Genomic DNA, 7,522 nt, shown 5'->3' with positions numbered 1-7,522 from the left:
TGTTTCCCGCAGTCCCTCCAGCGCTGGTGCCGGTCTGTGATCCAGCGCAGACTGCTGTCTCTTCCTGTCCCACGGTGTCTATCTATCAAGGCTGCCTGCATTGATTTACAGTGAGTCTCCCCTCTTCTGCCCGCTGGTGATATCCAATGCGCATGCACCCGCACTCATCCTCCTGCAGTGGAGGGAAGCTATTTCTACAGCTGGGAGCGAGCGGTGGAGACAGAGGTAAGTTTTTACCTGATTGGTAACTTTTTAATATTTAATAATGTTTTTGCATAAATCTACTGCTTTCTAGCAGTAGATATATGTACTTTAATGCTACTTTAACTGCAGCAGGCAAGAATACATTTTGCAAATGACTAATGTACTTATTCTAGCCAGCCAAAAATAGAAGACATTGATGTCAAGGTTGGATTAGGAGAAAAAGCAAGTAAAAAGGTGTTAATTATGAACAACAAAACTGTTTACACAGAGACAAAAAGCACACTTTCAAATCTATGAGCCCAATATCACAGATGCATCATTCTACCGCTGTGATTACAGATACGTACAGGATTACGTCTCGTTCACACCTAGGCGTATTGCATATGCGCGTCTGTCGCGCGTTTTTTTACCGCGATTCGCCCAAAGTAGTACCTGTACCTTTTCAGGCGTAGGCCGTTTTGTAGCGCGTTAGGGACGGGCGGAAATACGCCAAGGTGGGAACGAGACCATTGAATACAATGGGATTTATATTTTTGAGCGTTTTGTAGAGCGTTCGTCGAGCGTAGAACGCGCTACAAAACGTTCAGGTGTGAACGAGGGCTTAAGGTGCTTTTACAGCTTCCTGCCACATGTGTAAGTGGACTGGCTCCAAGGTCATGGATTTAAATAATACATAGAGAAAGAGCACGCTGCAGAAAATATTGTTTGTGGTGTATGCATCTATGAAAGATCCAACATATAATACCTATGCAGGTGAGGCCAATGCTGCACAGCAGACAATTAGATTTATCACATGTGATAGGTATGACCTAGTCACTGATTACTAATTTGTAAATTAACTATCCAGTGGAGGAATTCTGGAGGCTCCAGATGGTAACAGGCCAAGGTTGAAAACATCATATAGTGTAGGAGGGACTGGTAACGATCAAGACGTACAGCTTTAGCCCCAAGACCTGGACATAACAAAAGGTCTTAAGTAGGGTATACACTGGTAGATTTTCAAACGAATATTGATACGAAAAAAAACCCCATCTGAATATTTGATAATGCCATCAGAGACTTGGAGATTTTGTTTGATTTTCGTTTCCATTTAACATGTGATTTTGGAGTACATGGAGTTTCCCAAACGAAAACCACATTCACTGTTACAATTTTGTTTGATCAAGAAAATTTTTCCAACATGCTCCTCACAATTCTTTTCATCATTGCGGTCAAAATCGATGATTGATTTGACCCCATCAACAATAAGAAAGTCGAACGAATGTCCCTAAATCGATTTCGTTCATTCAAACATTTAACCGTGTATAACCTGCTTTAACTGGAATAGAGGCACATATGAGACAAATAAATTAGGGCTGCAGGTCCTTTACTGCAGCCCTAATTTAGGGCTGCAGGTCCTTTACTGCAGTCTCCCACACTCAGGTGGGAGACTGTCACAGCCTTCCAGCTCATAAGGTTTTAACGAGCCCAGACCTGCTGTTAAATTACAGCTGCTGATACCAAAAGAAAACCTATTAGCCTTGACGCTTTACAACCAGCACAATCAGAATTTTAACACCTCAATGTGGTAATGAGCATTCATAAAACAAAAGCTTGTTTATGCAGCACTTACATAGAGGTTTAGCACAGGTGCCTGTAAGACATTTGTTGCAGGAACCACATTTTATATATTTTTAGTTCAACCTAGGAGTGGGCTTAAGTTCTTATGCCAGTTAGGGTTATTGCCTAAATCATAACACAAAGCACACTGATGCAACCCCGGAAGACACCATCTAGGCCGTTATCTCTACTTGTAAACACCTCCTACAACAAAAAGGAGGGTAAAGAGTGAAATGGGATTAAATAACCCCTGATACCCATATATACCCACAAATATGACATAAGTGTGGGAAGTAGTTTACAGGGTGCTTAACTTGGAACTGCTGCTCTGCAGATGGAAAATTGCATGTGCTGCAGCCCCTGCCTCCAATCTGTCATACCAACAGTGGACAAAGGCGCATACTCCTACATTTGTAAGAGGCACGGCAACACCCAACATCTGATGTGGAGCCCTAAGCAACCAACACCCAAAATTAGGATCTCCTCTAAAGGTTACCCCACATTATCTCCCCAGGTTATAGGTTTAGAAGGAAGAAGACCCATGACCAGAGAACTCCAAACTACCTTGGGGCCATTCATGTCCCAATCTGCTAAATTGTAGCAGCTGTCATGGCCGAAACAGACTCCATGGTGTAGTACTGCTGTCCAGAGGAAGTCTGCTGGAACACTCCTGGGATTAATAGGAAGCTTTGAGTAGAGGACTGCTTATGTCTCCATCCCCCACACTCTTGCACTCCCTATGTGGAGTCTGTGGATGCTGGCACCAGAATGTACCCATGACTCCATCACATTGCTGTCCATTCGAGGAAGTCCTTGCTATAGTGAGCCATGTTTCAACATGAACCAAGGATCGTAAGTGCGTCACCTGGCTTGGCAGGAGTGTTTACCCACCCAGAAGTAGCCAAGGATACCAGCTCTACAAAACAACAGAAATATCCAAGCCCACTTACCAGCTATTCTGCAACAAAACAATTTTGCCCTAACAGTATGCGTTAAAAACAAAGGTTTTAGTTGCACAACTTTTGTGGTTCACTATGTGCAAGCCACACTTCCCTGTCAAGGTTCCTCTGTGTAGTGTGGTCCTAACTCTAATGGATTCCAACTCCTCTGCTTCAATCACACTTATTCCTAGAGAAAAGAAGCATGGACCTGTTCCAACCGCGGGAGTCCCAATCACCAGGAGCCCGGGGACACCACTGGACTTGGCCCATTCACAATTCGGCAGCATACATAGGAAACTTGACTGTGCCACCACCAGCTCCCCCCTTATCCCACACCTCCAGAGGCAACACAGGGGAGAACTTGGAGCCTGACCGAATGTAAGGAAGGGCTCAAATAGAGTGTCTGTGCTCACAGGGATAATTGCTTCTACTCAAGTGGAGGAAGGACCTTGGAGAAAAAAGGTGATAAGGAGGGTCAGACAACTAGGATGCTCCCAGAAAGTTAATCCTAGCCAGGGCAAGCCAAGACATGAAACCACTCCAATGAATGAGCAGGGCTTGAAAAATCCATTCGTCCTCTCGTCAGTGACGAGAGGACAGCGGAGCCCGACGAGCAGCTTCCCGGCTGGCCGTTGTAATTACACGGCCGGCTGGGAGCTTTACATTCAAGCGATCGAGCGTCTCGAGACACCCGATCACTTGTATTACCAACAGCTGTCACTGCCGTTGCCGGTCCCGAGATCCGCTGTGCCCGATGTGGCCGGAACGGCTCTGTGACAGGAGATCAAAGGGAGGTAGTACACGAGCTCCCTTTGATCTACTCTCCAGTCCCCGAATGCAGGAAGTGATGTATATTACATCACTTCCTGCATTCAGTGTCACTTTCCAGCTACAGATCTCTGCTTCATCAGCTTCTCTGGGGGTCCCTAGGTGACATTAGGGGTCTTGGAGACCCCTGATGTCTCCATAAAGAGGACCTGTCATGTAAATTGGCTATCACATAGGGGGATTCTTAGTCCCCCCATGTGATAGCAATAAAGTTGTGCAAAAATAAAAAAAGGAATACAAAAATGAATCATTAAAAAAAAAAAGTAAGTCCTCCTCCCCCCACATACACATGCAGATATGCGTCGGGTGCTCCTACGTGCGTAAACAACGATTGCGCCTATTGTGCCGCACATGTTACATATAACCGCGAACGTCGGGGTGTGAGCAATAATTTTCAGTGTGGTGTTTTTTTGCGATTTTGCGGGCGCACGCAATTTTAAGGCTTGACATGTTTGGTGTCTATTTACCCGACATGACCCCGTCTTTTTTGGGTAAGAATAGATTTTTATAACATAACTTAGGGAAACTTTTTTTTTTTATTTATAAATTGCAAGGCTATAGTCCGGTCATGCTGACTGGTGACATTTTTGACTGACTGGTGAGACACCCTAAAATTTTTAGTGCCCTATGAATGAGCATATACTGGGAGACCCCTGCAGCTAGCATGAAGGCCTAAGGAAAATAAAAAAAACAGTTTTGAGGTTCTTATTAGGCTGGAGGAAACAATAACTGAGGAGGCTAGGAGGGGCTGTTCTTTTTATTTAATTGTGGATGATGCGTTTGCATATGCGCGACGGTCGCGTGTTTTTTTTAACCGCAATTCGCGGTAAAAAAGTCGCGCGACCGTCGCGCGTTTCCGAAGGCTACTTGGCTGTACCCCAATGGAAACGCGCAACAAAACGGCCCAAAGTAGTACATGTACCTTTTCAGGCGTGGGCCGCTTTGTAGCGCGTTAGGGACGGGGGCAAATACGCCAAGGTGGGAACGAGACCATTGAATACAATGGGATTTATATTTTTGAGCGTTTTGTAGAGCGTTCGTCGAGCGTAGAACGCGCTCAGGTGTGAACGCGCTCAGGTGTGAACGAGGGCTTAGGTATGCAGAGCCCCTCTCTCCGCTATGTTGCCTAGAAGATGAATTGAGAAAAGTTGAGTTATTTCCTGATGACTCCATCCTGGAGGATTCGTGGAAGAGGTTTACAAATGTCATGACTCTTCATCCTGCAGAAAACACAAGATCAGAGAGTTTAAAAGGCTCCAGGGTGTGCTCAGTAATTAGCAAGATGACTGACAAGCTTAAATATCACAAAAGAAAAGTACAATCCTCAAGGATTCGTGGAAAAGGAGTGATCAGGTAATAACTCAAGTATTCCCAAATCAATTAAGGTGGGACTGCGGCCTGAAGCACTTTCCTCCCAAAAGCTTGATCCTGGCTGCATGGTATCCTGTGTTAAAACTCACTAAAAAATATATACTTTAGGTACATTTTACTGCAATAGCATTTTGTTTTTTATAAATACACAGGTGGAAAAATACATGCAGACTACATTTTCCATAAGCAGTTGGATATAAACTAGATTGACGGATTTAGAATGTATGTTTGTTTTGATTTTCCTGTGGCAGCTGATGGTGTTGTACCATAGGGAAAGAAGTAAATAAGAATGCGAACTAGGGGTGTGAACCTTGCTATTTCGATTTATAACTGACACTTGCCACCTTTAAGATTTGGTTTTTAACGCATGGGGCTTTCCTCAGAATAAGATAGATATAGGTGGTGAAAAGATGTTTTATTTTTTTAACCTCTCACGTATACATTAATATCAATGTACATGCATGTATATGCATTTACATAATTAAACATCAGTTATCATGTGGTTTCTACAAATCAGTCAGACCAAAAATTCACATACTTGATTACACATGTATACCCTGCAGATGGAGCCATTTTGTTTTTAACTTTTGAACTTCACTATTTGTCACAATGGGGTTGTTCCTTCCATGCCCTCTCCTCTCCCTTCGCTTCATACCTTATCCTTCATTCAGAGAACTCCTACTATTCTCCCACAAAGCATTGCATCCTGTGAATGGGCAGAGGAGATCCTGTCATGTATCCACTCCTCCATTCACAAAATGTGATGAATTGTGGGAAAACAAGTAGTATGAGTTCTTTGAATGGAGGATAGGCCATGAAGGGATGGGTGAGTGGTGCAGCTCTTCAAGTTAGCAGCAGGTGCTGTTCACCCATACAGCACCGGACGATAGAGCCACTCAGGGCAATGTCCAGCAGCTATGAAGGGAAGATTTTGTACAAGAAGCAGCAGCCTGCAGGAGATGGGATACATAACATGTGTTTGGTGCTCTATTAAAAAAACAAAACACATTTTTACTTCTATATGTGTTGCTGTTAGATAAATTTCACTTCCTGTCCTGGGGACAACCTTTTTAGCAGACAGAAGGTGAAGGAATGTCTCCAATGAAGCCACTGTCACAGTATCACTGGGGTTCTAACCTTTCCCCACTCTATCCAAAACAAACAAAAAAAGTTAGGTAACGTCTTTTCCAAGAATCTTCCAGGACACCACATGATAAAGAGGGCTCTTCACACCAAAACAGGAAACACAAGGCCCACAAATTAAATAAAAAGTGCCAGAATATCTGCATACATCAGTAATAACAGAGAAACCGATGCCTAGATACCATAGTGAAATACTACTGAAAACTCGGATAAATATTAGTGTGGGAATACCCTTACAGGACAGCACATGAAAGGATAATCGAGTAACTGACCTTATTAGGGTGGGACTACTGCTTGTATTACCTTCATGCGAAACACTTGGTCCTGAATGGATAATAGACCCATCTTGTAGTGTTTGACAAATGTATGGAAACTCGTCTGTGGCTGCTTTGCTCCAGCGTTGCCCTACTTTCTCTGCCCGCAAAGCAGCTAATGCTCTCACAGAGTGTAATAGCACACCTGATCCATTTGGCTATGGAGCTTTTGGATACTTTGGGGTTGATTTACTAACCTTATAAACACGCCACGAACAAGTATACACCTCTGTAGTGTGTTCCCTCCCAGCATGATCTATTGGTGGAATCTAGACACCTTTGTAGTGTGTACACACCCAGCAGGTGTGTTGTGCAAAGCCCTGCATGAATTGCAAGGTGATGTTGTGTAAATTAGCTCTACATTGTGTTGCTTGATTTGATGAATGCAGGAATGTAAATGCATGAGCTAACCATTTTTGTCTAAACTGTGAAGCAGTATTATATATGCATCATGTGCATGATTTTTCCATATATGGCATTAGTGGAAATATGCTCTTAGATACTTTTTGGTTGATAAATACGTTTTGCTGTGTAAAAATCACACGCACGCAAGGTTAGTAAATCACCCCCTTTGTGTCCTTTTTAGCCTCTGTATTTAAAACGAATACGTTTCTTGACTTCCTCCACCTTTTGGTTGCTTCCAGATAAGCCAACACTGCTCTTACATCTATGCAATGCAACACAACTTTTTCTCTTTCATTAAATGGGTTATTGCAAAAAAGACGGGATTGCTATATCCTGTGACCAATGAAAAAGCGAATCCACCTTTAGTAGAAATCCTGGATCTACTTTGAGAATAATTCTGTCTGGAAAAACTTTGAAAAAAGGGATGCAATAAACAAGGCCTGGATCTCAGTTACTCTTCTAGTGGAAACTAGTGTTATTATGAGGACTGTCTTAAAAGTTATATTTTTGCCATAAGACTCCGGTATAGGTTTGAAAGGAGGCTATTGCAACAATTTCAGCACTTTCGATAGGTCCCAATAAAGGCAAAGATGTGAGGTGGGGAGGTTGTTTCCCACCCGCTGAGTTCAAAAACCTCTTAACTAGTGGCCCCTTGGCAAAACAGGTACCCAAGCAGGAAGACCAGGCTGCTACTTGAACTTTGAGTGATACGTTTTT

This window comes from Nanorana parkeri, unplaced genomic scaffold, assembly GCF_000935625.1.
Source record: "Nanorana parkeri isolate BGI_ZX_2015 unplaced genomic scaffold, ASM93562v1 scaffold1299, whole genome shotgun sequence".
NCBI lineage: Eukaryota > Metazoa > Chordata > Amphibia > Anura > Dicroglossidae > Nanorana > Nanorana parkeri.
The sequence above is the reverse complement of the archived record's forward strand: the minus strand, read 5'-3'. Positions refer to the sequence as shown.